We start from the raw sequence: 18882 nt of genomic DNA on the forward strand, positions 1-18882 counted from the left end.
CATGCGTTTCCCATTCTGAATGTACCATTCTTTGGCTAATTCTGTTCCTTACAAGCAGGAAAAGTTTGCAGGAACTTGACTTTGAAGATAAACACAGAGCTATTGTTTTACAAAGTAAATTGTTGTTACTTGGCGAATAAGCTTAATTTTAAGTGGTTCTGGAAGGTAAAAGGCAGACTTTTCTACATAGACAAAACATGCATTTCCCAGTCTGAATCACACATTCTTAGGCGAATACTGTTCATTCCAAGCGGGAAATGCTTGTAGGTACTTGACTTTGAATATAAACACAGAGCTAGTGATTTGCAAAGTGCTTTACTGTTACTTGGCCAATAAGCTTAGTTTTAAGTGGCTCTATAGGGTAAAAAGCAGACTTTTCAATATAGACAAAACATGCATTTCCCGGTCTGAATCACTCATTCTTAGGCGATTTCCTTGCTTTCTAAGTGGGAAAAGCTTGTAAGAAGTTGCCTTTGAAGATAAACACACAGCTAGTCTTTTACGAAGTGAATTCCTGTTACTTGTCCAATAAACTTAGTTTTATGTGGTCCTAGAATGTAAAAAGCAGACTTTTCATTATAGACAAAACATGCGTTTCCCAGTCTGAGTCACACATTCTTCTCTGAATTGTGTTCGTTCCAAGTGGGAAAAGTTTGTAGGAAGTTGATTTTGAAGATAAACACACAGCTAGTGATTTGCAAAGTGAATTGCTGTTACTTGGCCAATAAGCTTAATTTTAAGTGGTTCTAGTCGGTAAAAAGCATACTTTTCTATATAGACAAAACATGTGTTTGCCAGTCACAATCACACGTTCTTAGGCAAATTCTGTTGGTTCCAAGCCGGAAAAGTTTGTAGGAAGTTGATTTTGAAGATAAAAGCACAGCTAGTGTTTTAAAAAGTGAATTGTTCCTACTTGGCGATAAAGCTTAGTTTTAAGTGGTTCTAGATGGTAAAAAGCATACTTTTCTATATAGACTAAAAAAGCTTTTCCCTGTCTCAATCTCTCATTCTTTGGCGAATTCTGTTCGTTCCATATGGGAAAAGCTTGCAGGAACTTGACTTTGAAGATAAACACACAGCTAGTGATTTGCGAAGTGAATGGCTGTTATTTGGCAAATAAGATTAGTTTTAAGTGGTTCTAGAGGGTAAAAAGCAGACTTTTCAATATTGACAAAACATGGTTTTCCAAGTCTGAATCTCTCATTCTTTGGCGAATTCTGACCTTTCCAAGCGGGAAAAGCTTGTAGGAAGTTGACTTTCAATATAAACACACAGTTAGTATTTTGCAAAGTGAATTTCTGTCACTTAGCAAATAAGCTTAGTTTTAAGTGGTTCTAGAGGGTAAAAAGCATACTTTTCTATATGGACAAATCATGCGTTTCCCAGTCTGAATCTATCATTCTTTGGCGATTTCTGATTGTTCCAAGCGGGAAAAGCTTGTAGGAAGTTGACTTTGAAGATAAACACACAGCTAGTGATTTGCAAAGTGAATTGCTGTTACTTGTTGAATAAGCTTAGTTTTAAGTGGTTATAGAGGGTAAAAAGCACACTTTTCAAAATTGACAAAACCAGGTTTTCCCAGTCGGAATCTCTCATTCTTTGGCAAATTCTGTTCCTTCCAAGGGGGAAAAGCATATAGGAAGTTGACTTTGAAGATAAACACATAGCTGGTGATTTGCATAGATAATTGCTGTTACTTGGCCAATAAACTTAATTTTAGATGTTCTAGACAGTAAAAAGTCTTTTCTGTATAGACAAAACTTGTCTTTCCCAGTCTGAATCACACATTCTTAGGTTAATTCTGTTCTTTCCAAGTGGGAAAAGCTTGTAAGAACTTCACTTTGAAAACAAACACACAGCTAGTGATTTGCAAAGTGAATAGCTGTTACTTGTAGATCAGCTTAGGTTTAAGTGGTTCTAGACCGTAAAAAGCATTCTTTTCTATACAGACAAAACATAAAACATGCCTTTCCCAGTCTGAATCACATATTCTTACGTGAATTCTGTTCATTCCATGTGGGAAAAGCTTGTAGGAAGTTGACTTTGAAGATAAAAGCACAGCTACTGTTTTACAAAGTGAATTGTTCTTACTTCGAGATTAAGCTTAGTTTTAAGTGGTTCTAGACGGTAAAAAGCATAATTTTCTATATAGACTAAAAAGGTTTTCCCAGTCTCAATCTCTCATTCTTTGGCGAATTCTGTTCGTTCCAAGCGGGAAAAGCTTGTAGGAACTTGACTTTGAAGAGAAACACAAGCTAGTGTTTTTCAAAGTGAATTGTTCTTACTAGGCAATTAAGCTTAGTTTTAAGTGGTCCTAGATCATAAAAAGAATTCTTTTCTATATAGACAAAACATGTGTTTCCCAGTCTGAATCACACATTCTTAGGGGAATTCTGTTCATTCGAAGCGGGAAAAGTTTGTAGGAATATGACTTTGAACAAACATAAAAACACATCTATTGTTTTACAAAGTGAATTGTACTTACTTGGGCGATTAAGGTTAGTTTTAAGTAATTCAAGATGGTAAAAAGCATACTTTTCTATATAGACTAAAAAAGCTTTTCCCAGTCTCTATCTCTCATTCTTTGGCGAATTCTGTTCCTTACAAGCAGGAAAAGTTTGTAGGAAGTATACTTTGAAGATAAACGCACAGCTAGTGATTTGCAATGTGAATTGCTGTTACTTGGCCAATAAGCTTAGTTTTAAGTGGTTGTAGAGTCTAAAAAGCTTACTTTTCTGTTGTGGTTTGCCTTGGATTTCTCTCTGGATTTGTAAAATAAAGGCAAGAGCTGGAGATTTGGGCAGATGGAGGAGTCGGGAGCGAGAGGGAAAGAGGTTCAGAGAATAGGGTGAGAAACGACAGTTGGTGACAGTTGAGCCAGTAGAACCTGAGGAGGAGGGAGAGGATTGGACAGTTGAGAGTGTTGGGAGAGGAGGAATGAAGATAGGTGGGAGAGCTCGAGTTTAGAGACAGGATGGGGAACTGAGAAAATGTTAGAGGAGTCAGGGGAGGAAAAGGAAAGGAGCGAGGAGAGAGTTATCATGGGAGAAGGAGAAGCTGGAGACCTGCAAATAAAAGGTGCAAGGGATGAGGGATTTGGGAGCTAGGATTAGGACAGTGTAGGGTGGATCTGCCCAATCTAGACGCTGGATTGTTTTCACATTAATTGAGTTGCGTTTTCTTTGTATGGGCCGATTCTGGTTGGAGAGGAAACTGCAACAAACTGCAACATTTACGTTAGAAAGGGTGAGAACCACTCTTCCTGACCACTCTAAGATATGCCTGTAGGTATGGACTGGAGGTATAATCCCTTTTATTCAATCAGGCAAATCCAGAAAAACCAAAACAACACCATAAGGTTATGAAGGATAAACAGCCACTGCACCCACAGTGTCAGGACTGCTGACATCTTAGACAAATGATGTCAAAATGGAAATCACGTGACACCATGACCATCCCCCTAAATGAAAAGCAGAGGAGAAAAACCAGTTCCCTGGTGGTGGCACCAAGAGAAAACCACTGTCAGAATTGTCAGCAAGGATTTTAAAGCCAGGATTCAAGCGTCGTCAATGAGAAACGTCCAACACAAAAATATGCAGATAATCTTCGTGATGTAATAGAATAAACAGGAGAAAATCGAATAGGAACTCAGTGAATTAAAACAAACACTAAGAGTAGGAATTAAAGGCATGTCGGGGCAGGATGAACAATGAAGTGGAGTTTAGAGCAGGCAGAAGGGGCTGGGAAGATGGCTCACTGCTTAGGAACACTGGTTGCTCTTGCAGAGGATCAAGGTTCAGAGGATCTGATGGACTCTTTAGTCAAAACACACACACACACACACACACACACACATACACACACACAAACACAAACTCACACACACACCCCATAGATATAAATTTAAAAAACAAATTAAAAAAAGAAGGAGCCAGGTATGTCCCTTTAATCCCAGCACTCAGAAGCAAGCTGATCTCTGTGAGTTCAAGGCCGACCTTGTTTATACAGTGAGTTTCAGGCCAGCCCTACCTACATAATGAAACCCAGTGTCAAAATAAAACAGAAAAGAGTGTTATATTTATTTCTGATAATTTACACAACAGAGAAACTATTTCTACAGAGAAAGAACGTATTGTTGAGAGAATCAGTGGGCTGGAAGGAGACCCCAATTCTTTGTGTCACTAAATCCATCACGGCCTCAGCAGGAAGCAAGAATGGGTACAGCTAAAAGGAAGCAGGCGATCATGAGTAAAGCTGTGGACACGCATCAGCCCATCAGCAACAGAAGCAGGTGGAAAACCAGCTAGGATGAGATGGCTTCACCAGCCAATGTCTCTGACTGACAGTCCCTAGTAGCACCAGGATGTTCTTTTCCTTCAAGTACCCTGGACTTTTCAGACCCTCAGAAACCACAGAACAAAGTGTGGCAAATGCCTAAGAAAGGATGTCTCGTGGGACATATTTGTTTATACAGGTTTCATGTAGCCCAGGCTGGCCTCAAACACCCTATGCACCCGAGGATGATTTTGAACTCATGGTTCTCCTCCTGGTAATGGGACTCTGGGCATGGACCACCACAGCAGGCTGATGAGGTACTGTAGGTGGAGCCCAGAGCTGTGTGAGAGCCAAGTGAGCGCTCTGTCCACTGAGCTGCATCTCCAGCCCCTCAGGATGTGTTCTGCTAATACAACAAAACTAAAATAGACGTCTTCAATGAGAGATAACAGGAGTCTCCCAGTCCAGAAACATTAAATTACACATTCACAAGTAATACAGATGTCAAGAAATAATGAAACTATGTAACAGTAAGAAAAAAAGGAGAAGATAGGAAACATACTATCAAAATATATAGCAAAAGATATAACTATGACGATGCTAAGAGGAAACTTTATTTAAAACACTAATTCTTAGATTAGAAACAAAGACCAGCAACCTAAATTTTTATCTACACTAAAAAATAAGAAAATAATTAATTCAATGAAAAAAAAATAATTGTTAAAATGAACCCCAAAACACAAAACACTAAAAATAAGAAATTAACAAAAAAAAAAAAAAAGCCAATGAAACACTGTTAGTTTTTTTTTTAAAGCAAAGAATTTTATTTTTACGTCTCGGTTAGACCTAGATAGAAAAATATTAGGTCCATTCTGTTTGGTGATTTAAAAAAAAAAAGAAATTGCCGTGTTATAGAGTTTATGCAGAACACTGAACCTGGTACCGCAGACAAAAATTTAAAAAAAATATTCATAGTTTAAACACTTTTTAATGACAGTGTTTATACTCAACTTATCTCTCCTATAATCTGTTTAATATCAGACAAGATTTCCAGGTTTGCCATATGGAGATTTTGCAGTGTTGAAATGGAAGCACATCATTGTATTCCCAACACAGACTCTGGTTGAGAACATCATTGTTTTTATCACGAGGAAACTAACACAAGATCCAAGCCCAGTCTCCCGAGGCGTTGTCCCATCTTAGAGCCATTTCCTCAGACAGCACTTCCCATGTGTCATATTTTTCTTCAAAAATCGAAACAGACTTGTTTGCTGCACTGTTTGGTTTGCCATGCTGCTTGGGAGATCCTGGACCATCTGACATGATGAAACTTCTCGCCCACACCCCCAAACTACAGCACTGGTATCAGTGTAGAGGAAATAGGAGATACAGAAACGAAAAAAGGAAAAAAAAACTGTTGTTGTTTGGAGAAGAGTCATGTAAGTAGGCCAAGCTGACCTTGGACTTTCTATGTAGCCCAGATTGGCCTTGGACTTACTATGTAGCCCAGGCTGGCCATGGACTTACTCTGTAGCCCAGGCTGGCCTTGATTTACGATGTAGCCCAGGCTGTCATTGGACTTACTATGTAGCCCAGGCTGGATTTGAACTTGTGATCTTCGCGAGTATTGAGAATATAGGTATGCACTACCACACTCAGCTTTGTATCTGTTATTATAAGTGACTCAGCTGTGTCCCCTCATTTGCCAGCCTCCTTCAACATCAACTACAGCATCCACAATCACCCACTAGGATAATCCCAACCTTTAACTCATCTGTTAAGGTCAGACTTTACAGAACAGAGAGTCAGCAGGGTCCTCCTCCTTATTAGAACACATTTGTGTGGAGGGATTTGAGTGATTGTTTGAGTGAGACAGTCATACCTTAATCTGGTTGTGATATTATGACGAAGACAAAAAAAAAAAAGAATAAGAAAACAAAAGTAAAGGAGATGGGTCCAACACCGGGATTTGAACCTTAGAAGTTGAGGAGATGGCTCACAGATCTCAGGTAAATGATGGGTAGGCTTTGTGGCCCACACAGAATCCCAGTCCAGGGAGGTAGAGATAGAGCAGATCCCCAGGGCAAGACAGCTGTGAAGACTAGTCATATTGGTGAACTCTGGGTGTGACTGAGAAATGCTGCTTCAATGAATAAGGTAGAAGAGAAAATGGATTATTCCCTATATTATACACTGCACATGCACATATGTACACACACACACACACACACACACACACACACGAACAAAACAAAAAATCTTGGACTTAAGGCATTGCCTCCACTGTAGTAGCACATAGTAGGAGGTGGGGATCTAAATAAGTGTTCCTTTCCACCCCCACAAACACCAACATACTTATGAACCCTCAGACCTGGATCTGTACAATCTGCTGAGGACTCCCAGATGTTTAGTTTAGTCTCCTCACTCTCTAACATATTCTGGTGTTCTGTTTCAGGAATCCTGAGCTGGGGCTGAGCTGACTTGAGCCTCACTCCCAGTTTTGCATACAAGACAACTTTCAGCTGCCATGTACTGATCCTTGGAATTCCATGCCAAGGTACCCTGACTTGCATTTCTCACGAGGCCACGCCATGAAGCCAGAGAAAGTGCGGCTATCTTACTCTGCCATTTATTAGCTTAGAGTATTGGGAAATTGGCTCGACCTTTAAACTTCACTTCACTCATGTATAAATGAGCAGCTGAACAATTCCAGTTCATCAATTCTACATTAGGAGTGGGTTAGAAAAACACATCAAAACGATTAGTGCCAATGTGTTTTATGAGTGATAAGCAGTATTATTTATATGATTTGTAACATTGGAAATTATTGTACCTGGAACGTAACGGTTTTCATTACCTTTGCACAGATGATGCGAGGAAAGCATCTAGGATGCAGAAATGCTTCCTTTTTTGCTTTATTTCCAAGAAGCATTTCCTTCTGCTCCAATTATTTTTTTAAAACTTACTTTCCACTCCATCTCCCCTTAGGTGATTAGGTTAGAACGGGGTTTAGTGAGAAGGATTATAAAACATGTTACACAATATATCTACAAGATCAACTGTTGAGTACACATGGAGGCACCCTCCATGGATAAGCCATGCTCCCCCTGAAGCTATTGATTTCTTTTCTTTTTTTTATTTTCATTGATTTCTTGTGATGGCTAATCTTGGAGGAAAGAACATCCCTCGAGGAGCCTCCTCCATCAGATTGGCCTCAACTATGTCCAGGTGGCATTTCCCTGACTGTTCACTGATGTTGGAGAGCCTGGTCTACTGTGGGCAGCACCGCCCCATGGGGGTGGGTCTGGACTCTGTAAAGGTAGTTGAATGTGAGCTTGGAAGCAAGCCAGTGAGCAGTCTCTGTAGTTCCTGTTTCACAATCCTGTCTAGGTTTTCCTTGATGACGGGCTGGAACAGATAAGATGAAATAAAGTTTTCCCTTCCCAAGCTGGCAACAGAAAAGCAAAATTAAACAAAAATCACAGTGCCAGATATGGTATGTCTTCCTGAATGTTGCTGACCAGCGAGATCCCAAAAGCCCTCACAACTTTACAGGTTGTTGCCATTGTTCTTCGTAGCCCTCCAGAACTTGATGGTAAGGCCCTATTGCTGAGGTCCCTGAATCCTTTGGGTCACAGGTCACAGAGGGGTCAATCTGAGGCTGAGGTGGAAGCATCTTCTATAATGGCTAGCCTTCCTAGTTCAAGAAAGTGCTATGTAGGCTTCCAGGGGAGAAAATCATCTACACCCTTACTTGGGATTGAACCATTCAAGCTAAAATGTCAGGCAAGATGTGCCCCTAATGTGTTAGTGGCATCGCGGTCATGGGAGCAACCAGTGGCTTTCCAATCGCATACAAGTCATATTCCACACAAGGGAATACACACCAGGTTCTGCAAACTGGTCAAGAACCTATGGTTATGGTGATATAGGCCCTATGAAAGAACCTAATGCTAAATACATTGTCGAACTTCCTTCCAAACATCCATATTTGTATCTATAGATCAGCGTTGCACTCAGCTCTCATCAGAGAAGAAGCCTCTGACTACCATGAGCAGAGACGTACAGCTGGACAAAGTGCTGGTAATCAGTGGTGTTGGACTGTTCAGGTGGAAATAGGACAGCTACGTCTTCTCCTCCACAGCTCAGAGAACATCATGAAAGAGTGGGTGGAAGGAATATAAGAACCAGAAGATGGGGAAGTGGACAGCAAAAGGATATCTTTTAGATTGGACCTAGTCATTGAACTCTTAGACTGATGGCGGCTATGGTCACGGGCACAAGACTGGGCCCCTCAACACTTCATCACAGATGGGAGAGGCCATGAAGACCCTCCCGTCCCTTGGCAATCAACATTTATTGGAGGAGGGTTTCTATCCTTCAGGCTTAGATTTTTCAAGACATACTTGAGTAAGAGTATTTAAACCCTTTATCCTTCCTCTAGCCCACCACCCACCAGAAGTAGTGGAAAGGAAGGGATAATAGGGCAAACAAAGGGCGATGTGGACCTGCTTCGAAATAGTTCTCTGGGGCGATTTCAATCTTCATCATCAGGATATCAGTTCAGTTGACATGAATCAGCAGAGGTAGGTCGATCTACTTGCAAACACCATTCATGAATCACCAAAGACAGTTCAACCCAGAAGAAATTGCTGAGCTCTTCCAATTGGCCTAGGTTCGAGGAGGCAAAAAGAAGCCACCGAAATGTCACCACAAGAATTTCTCTGGTGCTTTTCTCTCTACGTCATGACAAACAATGGTCAGTGAGGAAGGAAAGGTGAACCAATGCCACAGCATGGTCAGTGAAGACCAGTGTCATCAAAGTCCATTGAGCATCAGCGAAGAGTGTCAAGGCAAGCCAATGTCATGGTGTTGCCAACTGTTTTACAGGGTTATACTCATACCCTTTCTAAGCATCACATGCCCTTTTCCCAGGCAGCTACCAGAAACACCATGTGTTTGTTCTCAGCAAAACATCCTCTCCTAAGACAGTTTCCAGAACAACATCCATGACACAGTTGAATCTACAAAGAAACCAGAAATTTCTGCTTCACTACCTTCTTCATTCCTGTACCCAAAGGTAGGTTGTTCTGTTGAATTCCTCTGTACTCATGTAATTAATTAAACTTAGGGACTAAAATCAGAAAGGAGACATGAAATAGGAGGGGGGACTTATTCAGAATATCGGTGCCAATTGGAGAGGGAATGGCGTGAGAGAAGGGGTTGACCGAGGGGATGACGGAGGAGGATGAGGGAGGAAGCAAAAGGGGGAACTGAAGGATGGGATGGGAGAATGAGGGAGGGGGATGAGGGAGGGGAATTGGGAAGGGAAATACAGAAAGGAAATGACTAAAACTCATTATATAAGTATATGAAATTGTTAAACAAAAAATCAAAATCGTCTTTTTTTAAAAAAAAAAAATTAATGTTTCTCTTTAAAGAGGGTCAATCATTGCAACTTACGGCTTATTTTGTTGTATCAATTTTGTCTTTAAGGCTTTTTTTTTCCTTCGAGCAAATTGTCAGATGTGAAGTTTTATTTCGAGTCAGTGCGGTCCAGGGTTCTGTGTGACTGAAAAATCAAGTCAATAAACACTTTGTATTAATCATCAAAATCCCAGTGAGTTCTCTCCAGTAATTTTCCTTTCATCACACTCCACCCACAGCCCTTCTCAAAATGCTGGCCGAATTAAGTACCTGCCACTCTATGGGACGCAAGTTCAAACCAGTGGAAGTGGGAAAAAGCAACTAAAAGCAAACAAAGTAACAAACAGCAAAACTTCTTCCCTCTGCATCTGGGATACCATTTTATGGTTTTGGAGAGTCTACTACACTGAACAAAATGAAAGAGTAGAGTCTGAGGTGGTGTTTACCTTAGTGAAGAAAGGCAGGCATAGCTGCAAATGGGGGGAGGCGGGGTAGGCTGTCAGGGCGGTTCCTCTCTAGATGATGTATGTAAACACCAAAGCTGAGTAGAAAGAGAACTTCCAAGTGAAAATGGCTATGCCAAAATTTATGAATACAAAAGCCTTTGTATCACAATGACTGAATATTCACACAAATAAATCACACCACAATTCTAGTATGTGTGTTTACACACATCAAGTGATGTTGTGTTTGTGGGTTTGTATAAACAATGATTGTGTGTGACTGGAGAGGTGGCTTGGTAGATGAGAACCATTACTGCCCTTACAGAGGACCTGGGTTCAGACCCTGGCACCAACATGGTGGCTCACAAACCTTGCTTTCTCTTGCTCAGTTCTGCTCCCTTCTCTTGTCTCTTGTCTTGATGAATACACATGTGGTCTTGAGGGAAACCGACTTGAGCCCTGTGGCCTCCCATGTCTTATTGACAGCTATACCTGCTTTTCTTCCCTAAGTTTCTTGTGGCTTCTGTATATTTATATTTTATACAGATACATAAAAGCAAGGGAAACACCCATATATGGAATTTAAAACAAGGAAACAAAGAAAAAAGAAAAAAAGAAAGCTGAACACCCTCCAGGTCTTCAATGTGATCATCATATTCCAGTTGCTATGCTTTCCCCATCATGATGGATGGTACCAGCCCAAACAATGGGTAAAAATAAACACTTCCTGTGTCTTTTTTATTGGAAATTTTTGTATTTAAATTTCAAATGTTATCCCCTTTCCTGGATCCCCTCTCTCCCATTCTCTCTCCCCCTGCTTCAGTGATGATGCTTTTCTTCCCACCCTCTCCAATCTCAACACCCTGGTATTCCCCCACATTGGGGAAATGAGCCTTCACAGGACCAAGGGCTTCTCCTTCTATTGATTATAGACAATAAGATCCTCTGCTCAATATGTTTGGAGCCGTGGGACCCTCCATGTGTACCCTTGGGTTGGTGGTTTAGTGTCTGGGAGCTCTGGGTGGGGGGTCTGATTGGTCGATATTGTTGCTCTTCCTATGGGGTTGCAACCCCCTTCTGCTCCTCCAGTCCATTCTCTAACTCCTCCTCCATTAGGGTCCGGGTGCTCAGTATAATGATTAGCTGTAAGCATCCTCATCTTTATCAGTCATGCTATGGAGGAGCCTTTCAGGAGACATCCATATCAGACTCCTGTCGACAAGCACTCCTGTCTTCATTAAGTTTTTGCTTTGTATTTTGTCATAAAAACAACAAGAAGAATCAATATGCGCTCTCTTCATGTCAGGGACATGTGACTTAGAGTCAGTGCTTCACTGAGCCCTGTAGGGTTCTCTTGGCTCCATCCACAGAGCCTGGAGAGGGCGTGGACCCTCACATGGACCTGGTGTGGCCATGGTTAGCATAGACACTTGATGGTTTAGTCTCTTTGTGAGAAACAAAACTTCATATCATTGACATATACAATCAAGGAGAGTGTCACATGCAGCTATCCTAGAGTCTATTTTTGTATACTTATTCTCAGCAGCCATCGTTGGGAGTCAGGGACACTGCGAGGCACCGAGAACATCTCAGTTCTATGGACCACCTTCTGCATTCCGTGACATCATAGACCTCGGCCCTGGAATGCAAATTCTTAGCTCAAATATCTAGCTCTTCCTTTCAGGTGTATCTGTGTCTTGGATCTATTCTATCACAAATCAAAATCTATAGGTTTGGGAGAAAAATGGTCTCATGTTAATGGGGAATGTATCAGACATGCATGCCTTCGAATTACTTTTCCACGTGAAATTTATGGAAGGAAAGGTGTGATCAGACACCGAAAAGACAACCTAAATCCTAAATTCAAATTTTTTGAGTGTTTGTTCTAATGCAGCTGTGTGTGTGCGTTCGTGTTTACACATATTTCTGTGTATGTGCATGAAGAGAACAGAGAGAGACCCTGCACATCTCTTCATTCATCTTCCTCTTTTTTAGTTTTTGAGAAAAAGTCTCTTACTGAACCCAAAACTCACTGTTTCTGGCTAACATAGGCATTCCACACATGTTATCCCCTTTCCTGGTTCTCCTCTTTTCCATTTCCATCTCCCCCTGCTTCAGTGATGATGCTCTTCCTCCCACCCACTCCCACCTCAACACCCTGGCATCCCCCACACTGGGGAACTGACCCTTCACAGGACCAAGGTATTCTCCTCCTATTGATGCAGACAATGCCATCCTCTGCTATATATGTGGCTGGAGCCGTGGGACCCTCCATGTGTTCTGTCATTATCCCTCCAATCATGGGTGATGGGCTGTCATGCATGTGCTGGTAATTTCACAGCAGGCACTGCTTCCCACAAAACTATCTCCCCAGCTTGCATTTTATCCCATGTTTCTGGCATGCTGGAGATCCTGTATTTTGCTTATTTGGCCCATAGCTAGACGCTTTTTCTTGGACTATAAGTCAGTGATCTACCTTCCTAATGCTGCCCCCTTTAAGACAGTTCCTATGTTGTTACGACCCTTGATGACACAATTATTGTTGTTGCTTCTTCATAGTTGTAATTTTCCTTCTGTTATGAATCATAGTCAGGAATCATTTTGGAGACTGAAGTTCGTCAAAAGGATCATGACCCACACACAGGTTGTGAACCGCAGCTATAACCGGTTGGTGGCAAGATATATTTGAAGGACAACCTGGGGAAGACAACCACCAGCCCTGGGTCCTGAGGCCATCGTTTCATGGACCTGGCTCACCTCTTTACCTCCTTCAATATGGAGTCATGGGAGGAAAGTTTGTCACTTTGAATAAAACAAATCTTAACAGAGACACACGATGGATCGTTGTTGCTACCATGTAATTTCCTTCCCCCAAACACCACATTTTAAACATCATCGAAAGCCAAGAAAATAGGCATAAAGATCTGTCTGTTTGAGGCACTGCCCACAATTCATTTCGTTTACCTGGGCCTTAATATTCATTCTGTGATGATATTTTTGAAATATTGAGAATGCTACAAAATGGAAAGTATTTTCTCTAGTCACATATATTGAAATTCTTAATGTCTCTTGACATCGTATGCAGTTGCCTGGCCAGATGTCCTGGGATGCTTTCAATACTGGTAAATTGATTGAACACAAACAGTTTGTGTTACAAGCTTTGCTTGTAAATAATTCTTTTGGTGAACCCCAATTATATTGTAGAAATGCCTCCTGCCGTTTACATACATATCTACAATCACCTTCGCTTGGAGAAAGGAGTTAAGTGTTATGCCTTCTTTGAATGAAGAGGAAGATCTAAGTCTACACTCCTCAGAGAAAGAATAAATAATGAACTGTAGGAAGAAATACGCATCTAGGCAACAATAAATGTTCCAACCTAACCTGTGCAGTAAAGTAATGCATGAAAAATACCACTCCTTTATTTGTAATATTATTAACCATTGTATTTGTTTCCATTTCAAATATTAACCCCTTTCCATAAACCCCACCTCCACATATACCTCCTCTTTGTCTCTAAGAGGGTGACTTTGTAAGCCCCATTCATTCTTACCTCACCCTCTAGAATCACTCTTCTCTGAGACATCAAGCATCCAAAGGACCAAGTGCTTCCCCTTCCACTGATGTGCGATGGGGCCGTCCTCTGCTACATACGTAGGGTACCAGACCATGTATAGTCTATGGTTGGTGGTTATGGCCATGGGAGCCCTGAGGGGTCTGGGTAATGGATATTGTTGTTAATTACAGTCTCCTTCAGCTCCCTCAGCCCTTCCCCTACATCGTCCATTGGGATCTCTAGGCTCAGTTCAATGGTTGGCTGTGAATATCTGCATCTGTGTCAGTCAGGTGCTGGCTGAGCCTCTCAGAGGATAGCCACACCAGACTCCTGTTTGCAAGCACATCTCAGCATCAGCAACAGTGTCCAGTTTGGTGTCTGCAGATCTCTGGATGGCCTTTCCTTCAGCCTCTGCTCCATATTTACCCTGCATTTCAATAGACAGGGATAACTCTGATTTAATAAGAGATGGGTGAGCTTCCCATCTTTACACTGTGGTCATGTCTATCTACTGCAGGTGGTGACTTCAGGTCAATCTCACTGTTGTTCTGTATGTTGGCCAATGTTATCAGTGTTGGGTCCAGGGAACCTGTCACATCCCTAGTATCTGGGACATTCTAGAGGTTACACCGTCCTCCACTGTTCCTTCTTTCTATACTCATTCTCCCGGTCCTCTGTGCTTCTCTCCTGTCTCTTCCCACATCTGATCCTGCTCTCCTGTATTTTCATTTCACTCCCCTCTCCCACACACGGTCCTTCCTCCATGTGCCTCCCGAGATAATTTTCTTCCCCCTTCTAATTGGGATTGAAGCCGTCCCTCTTTGTCCTTTCTTGTTGAGCTGCAGAGTGTATGTGACTTTATTGTGGATATTCTGAGCTCTTGGGCTAATTTCCACTTACCAGTGAGTGCATGCTATTTGCCTTTATCTGTGTTTTGATTACTTCACTCAGGATGATGTTTTCTAATTTCATCCATTTGCCTATGAATTTCATGAAGTCATTCTATTTAATAGCTGAGTCCCACACTATCGTGTAAATGGACCCCATTATATAAATCTCTGTCTCTTTTGAGGGACATCTGGGTTCTTTCCAGCTTCTGTCTGTTATAAATAAGGCTGCTGTGAAATTAGAGGAGCACGTGTCCTTGTTGTAGGTTGCAGCAAGTTTTGGGTATGTGCCATCGAATGGTACAGCTGGGTCCTCAGGTAGTAAATTCTATGTTCAGTTCTCTGAGGACCCTCCAGCCTGGTTTTCAGAGCGGTTTTAAGAGCTTGCAATTTCAACAGTGACAGAGTGTTCCTTTCTCTCCACACCCTTGCCAGAGTCTGTTGTCACCTGACTTTTATCTTAGCCATTCTGACTGGTATGAGGTAGGATCTCAGGATTGTTTTGATTTGCTTTTCCCCAATGACTAAGGATGCTCAACATTTCTTTAGGTGCTTCTCAGCCATTCAGTATTCATCAGCTGAGAATGTTTGTTTAGAACTGTAGCCTATTATTAAATAGTGTTATTTGAATCTCTGGAGGAGAGCTTATGGAGTTTTTTGTATATATTGTATATTAGCGCTCCATCGGATATAGGATTGGTAAAGATCTTTTCCCAATGTGTCAGTTGCTGTATGGAAATAATGACAGTGTCCTTTGCCTTACAGAGACTTTGAAATTTTGTGAAGTTTCATTTTTCAATTTTTGATCTTAGAACAAAAGCCTTTGGTGTGCTATTCAGGAAATTTTCCCCAGTACCAATGTGTTCAAGGCTTTTCCCTGCTTTTTCATCAGTTAGTTTCAGTGTATCTGGTTTTATTTGGAGGTCTTTTTTATTTTTTTTTATTTACTTGAGTATTTCTTATTTACATTTCGAGTGTTAATCCCTTTCCCGGTTTCCGGGCAAACATCACCCTAGTCCCTACCCCTTCCTTTCTTTATGGTGTTCACATCCCCACCCTCCCCCCATTGCCGCCCTCTCCCCAACAATCACATTCACTGGGGGTTCAGTCATAGCAGGACCCAGGGCTTCCCCTTCCACTGGTGATCTTCATGTGGAGGACTTTAATCCACTTTTACTTGAAATTTGGACAAGGAGATAAGAATGTACTGATTTGCATTCTTCTACATTCTGCCCTTCAGGTGAAACAGCACAATTTTTTTAAAAATGCTATCTTTTTATCCACTGGATGGTTTTAGATTCTTTATCAATTTTCAAGTGGCCATAGCTGTGTGGGTTCATTTCTGCATCTTCAATTCTATTCCATTGATCTACCTGCCTGTCTCAATACCAATACAATACAGTTTTTCATCACCACTGCTCTGTAATACATCTTGAGCTCAGGGATGGTGATTTCCCCAAAATGCTTTTATTTTTCAGAATAGTTTTCTCTATCCTGGGATTCATTTTATTCCAAATAAATTTGCAAACTGCCATTTCTATGACTGTGAATAATTGAGTCGGAATATTGATGGGGATTGCACTGAATCTCTATGTTGCTTTTGGCAAAATGGACATTTTTACAATATTAATCCTGCCAAAACACGAACATGGGAGATCTTTCTAATTTCTGAGATCTTCAATTTATTTTTTAATAGACTTGTGTTCTTGTCATATATATCTTTCACTTGCTTGGATAGAGTCACACTGAGGTATTTTATATGCTTTTTGACTATTGTCAAGTGTGTCATTTCTGTAATTTCTTTCTCAGCCTGTTTCTCTTTTGATAGAGGAAGGCTGCTGAATTGTTTGAATCAATTTTATACTCTGCCACTCTGCTAAAGTTGTTTATCAGGCTTAGAAGTTCACTGGTGGAATTTGTGGGGACACATCACCTGCATATAGTGACATTTTGAATACTTCCTTAGCAATATGTATCCCTTTACCTACATTTGTTTTCTTACTACTCTGGCGAGGACTTCGAATACTATATTGAAAAGGTAGGGAGAGAGTGGGTGTCTTGTCTAGTTACTGATTTTAGTGGGATTGCATTAATTTTCTCTCCATTTAGTCTGATGTTGGCTACTGGTTTGCTGTATATTGTGTTTACTGTGCTTCAGTATGGTCCTTGAATTTCTGATATTTCCAAGTCTTTTAACATGAAGGGGCAGGTTCTGTGAAATGCTTTCTCAGCATCTAATGAGATGATTGCTTGTTTTGTTTTCTTTGAATTAGTTTTTATAGTGGGATTAGTTTGATTAGTGATCAGGTTCTGTATACTGAACCATCCCTGTATCTCCAGGATGAAGCATACTTGACCATGATGGATCATTGTTTTGATGTGTTCTTGGATTTGGCTTGCAAGAAATTTACTGAGAATTTTTGCAGGGAAATTCATGAATAAATTGCTCTGAAATTTTCTTTCTTTGTTGGGTCTTTGTTTGCTTTAGTTATAAGCATAACTGTGGCATCAGAGAAGGAACTGTGTAGTGTTCCTTCTATTTCTAGTTTGTGGAATAGTGTGGAGAATATTGGTATTAGGTATTCTATGAACGTCTGAGAGAATTCTGTACTAAAACTTTCTGGTCCTGGGATCTTTGGTTGGGAGACATTTAATGACTGCTTCTACTACTTTACGAGTTATGGGAGTATTTAGATGGTTTATCTGATACTGATTCAACTTTGGTACCTTGTATCTGTCTAGAAAATTATCCATTTATCCCTAACTTTCCCGTTTTGTTAAGTGTAGGCCTTTATAGTAGGATCTGTTAATTTTTTGAGCTTCCTCATTTTCTATGGTTATATCTCTATTTCACTTCTGATTTTGTTATTTTTAATTTGAATATAAAGGATTTACCTATTTCTGGATTTTTCAAAGAGCCAGCTAGTGGTTTTGTTGATTCTTTATATCATTCCTTTTGTTTCTACTTGGTTGATTTCAGTCCGGAGTTTGATTATTTCCTGCTGTCTAGTCCTCTTGGTGTATTTGGGTTTTTATTGGTTCCGAGATTTCAGGTGTTCGGTCAAACTGCTAGTGTATCATAGCTCCTGCTTCTCTGTGGAGGCTCTCAGAGATATGAGTTTTCCTCTTAGTATTGCTTTTTTGTGTTCCCAAGTTATGCCTTCATTTTCACTAAATACAAAACGTCTTTAATTTTTTTCTTTATTTGTTCCTTGAACAAGTTCTCATTGAGTAAATCATTCCTCAGCTACCATGTATATGTGGGTCTTTGGTTGTTCTTGTTGTTATTGAAGACCATTCTTAGTCTGTAGTGATCTCATAGGATGCATGGGATTAATTCAATCTTCTTGTATCTGTTGAGGCCTGTTTTGTGATGGATCATATTATCAGTTTTGGAGAAGGTACCATGTAAGACTGAGAAGAAAGTGTCAGGAGCCATAACAGGACATGCTAATAACTAGCAGGTGATCATCCTGAGATGGACAGCCTCGGATTATTTTATAATCCACAACTGGTTCACCCTTATTAAGAAAGGCTGTAAGGGATTCATTTTGGGAACGTTTCCTGCTATTAAAATGCTATTCCTGTTGTTATTATTAGCATATATAACAATCATTGAGTAAGAGCACACCCCTTTGGAGCAGATCTCTGCAGGCCTACAAAGTTGTACTGTCCCATAGTGATGCTATACGGACAAATAGATGAATCTTTAGTCTTAATAATGATCCTACAATAATTCCTAAAAGTATATCAATGGGTAGTATTAAGCTCTTTTATAGTGGGACTGCTGTAAGTCTCTTCCTAATAGTCAGAATTGCAGTGACAACCCCGCCAGTCTCCCAGGTGTCACCAGTTAATTGTTCTGAGATAGTAAACAGACTTTCTCCTACTCAGAACACATTCCAAGAGGTTGCAAAAACAGTTATCAAGAGTCATAAAAAGAGAACAAATGATTTGTTACAGGTGCAAGGACGGATGATAAGATACTGACTGGGTTTATCTGTAAATAACTTCTCTATCAACTATGTTTTTAGCTTCAGTGAACCTGTAGAGATGACCCTGGTGATGAATGTTTAGCCAGATAATTATACCTGATGGATATTCATATAAACATTCTCGGTTGTAAATTATATTTCAATTTATGTTTTGATCTTTCATATGAACTTGTGATGAACATAGTAACACGGGATCATGTATTCTGAAATATGTTTAATGCTGAGGAGAAAGAGAAGACACGCAGAAGGACTGAGGGAGAAGGACTGAATGGGAAGGACAGAGACAGATGGACTGAGCT

The sequence above is a fragment of the Rattus norvegicus genome, chromosome 3, assembly GCF_036323735.1.
Source record: "Rattus norvegicus strain BN/NHsdMcwi chromosome 3, GRCr8, whole genome shotgun sequence".
NCBI lineage: Eukaryota > Metazoa > Chordata > Mammalia > Rodentia > Muridae > Rattus > Rattus norvegicus.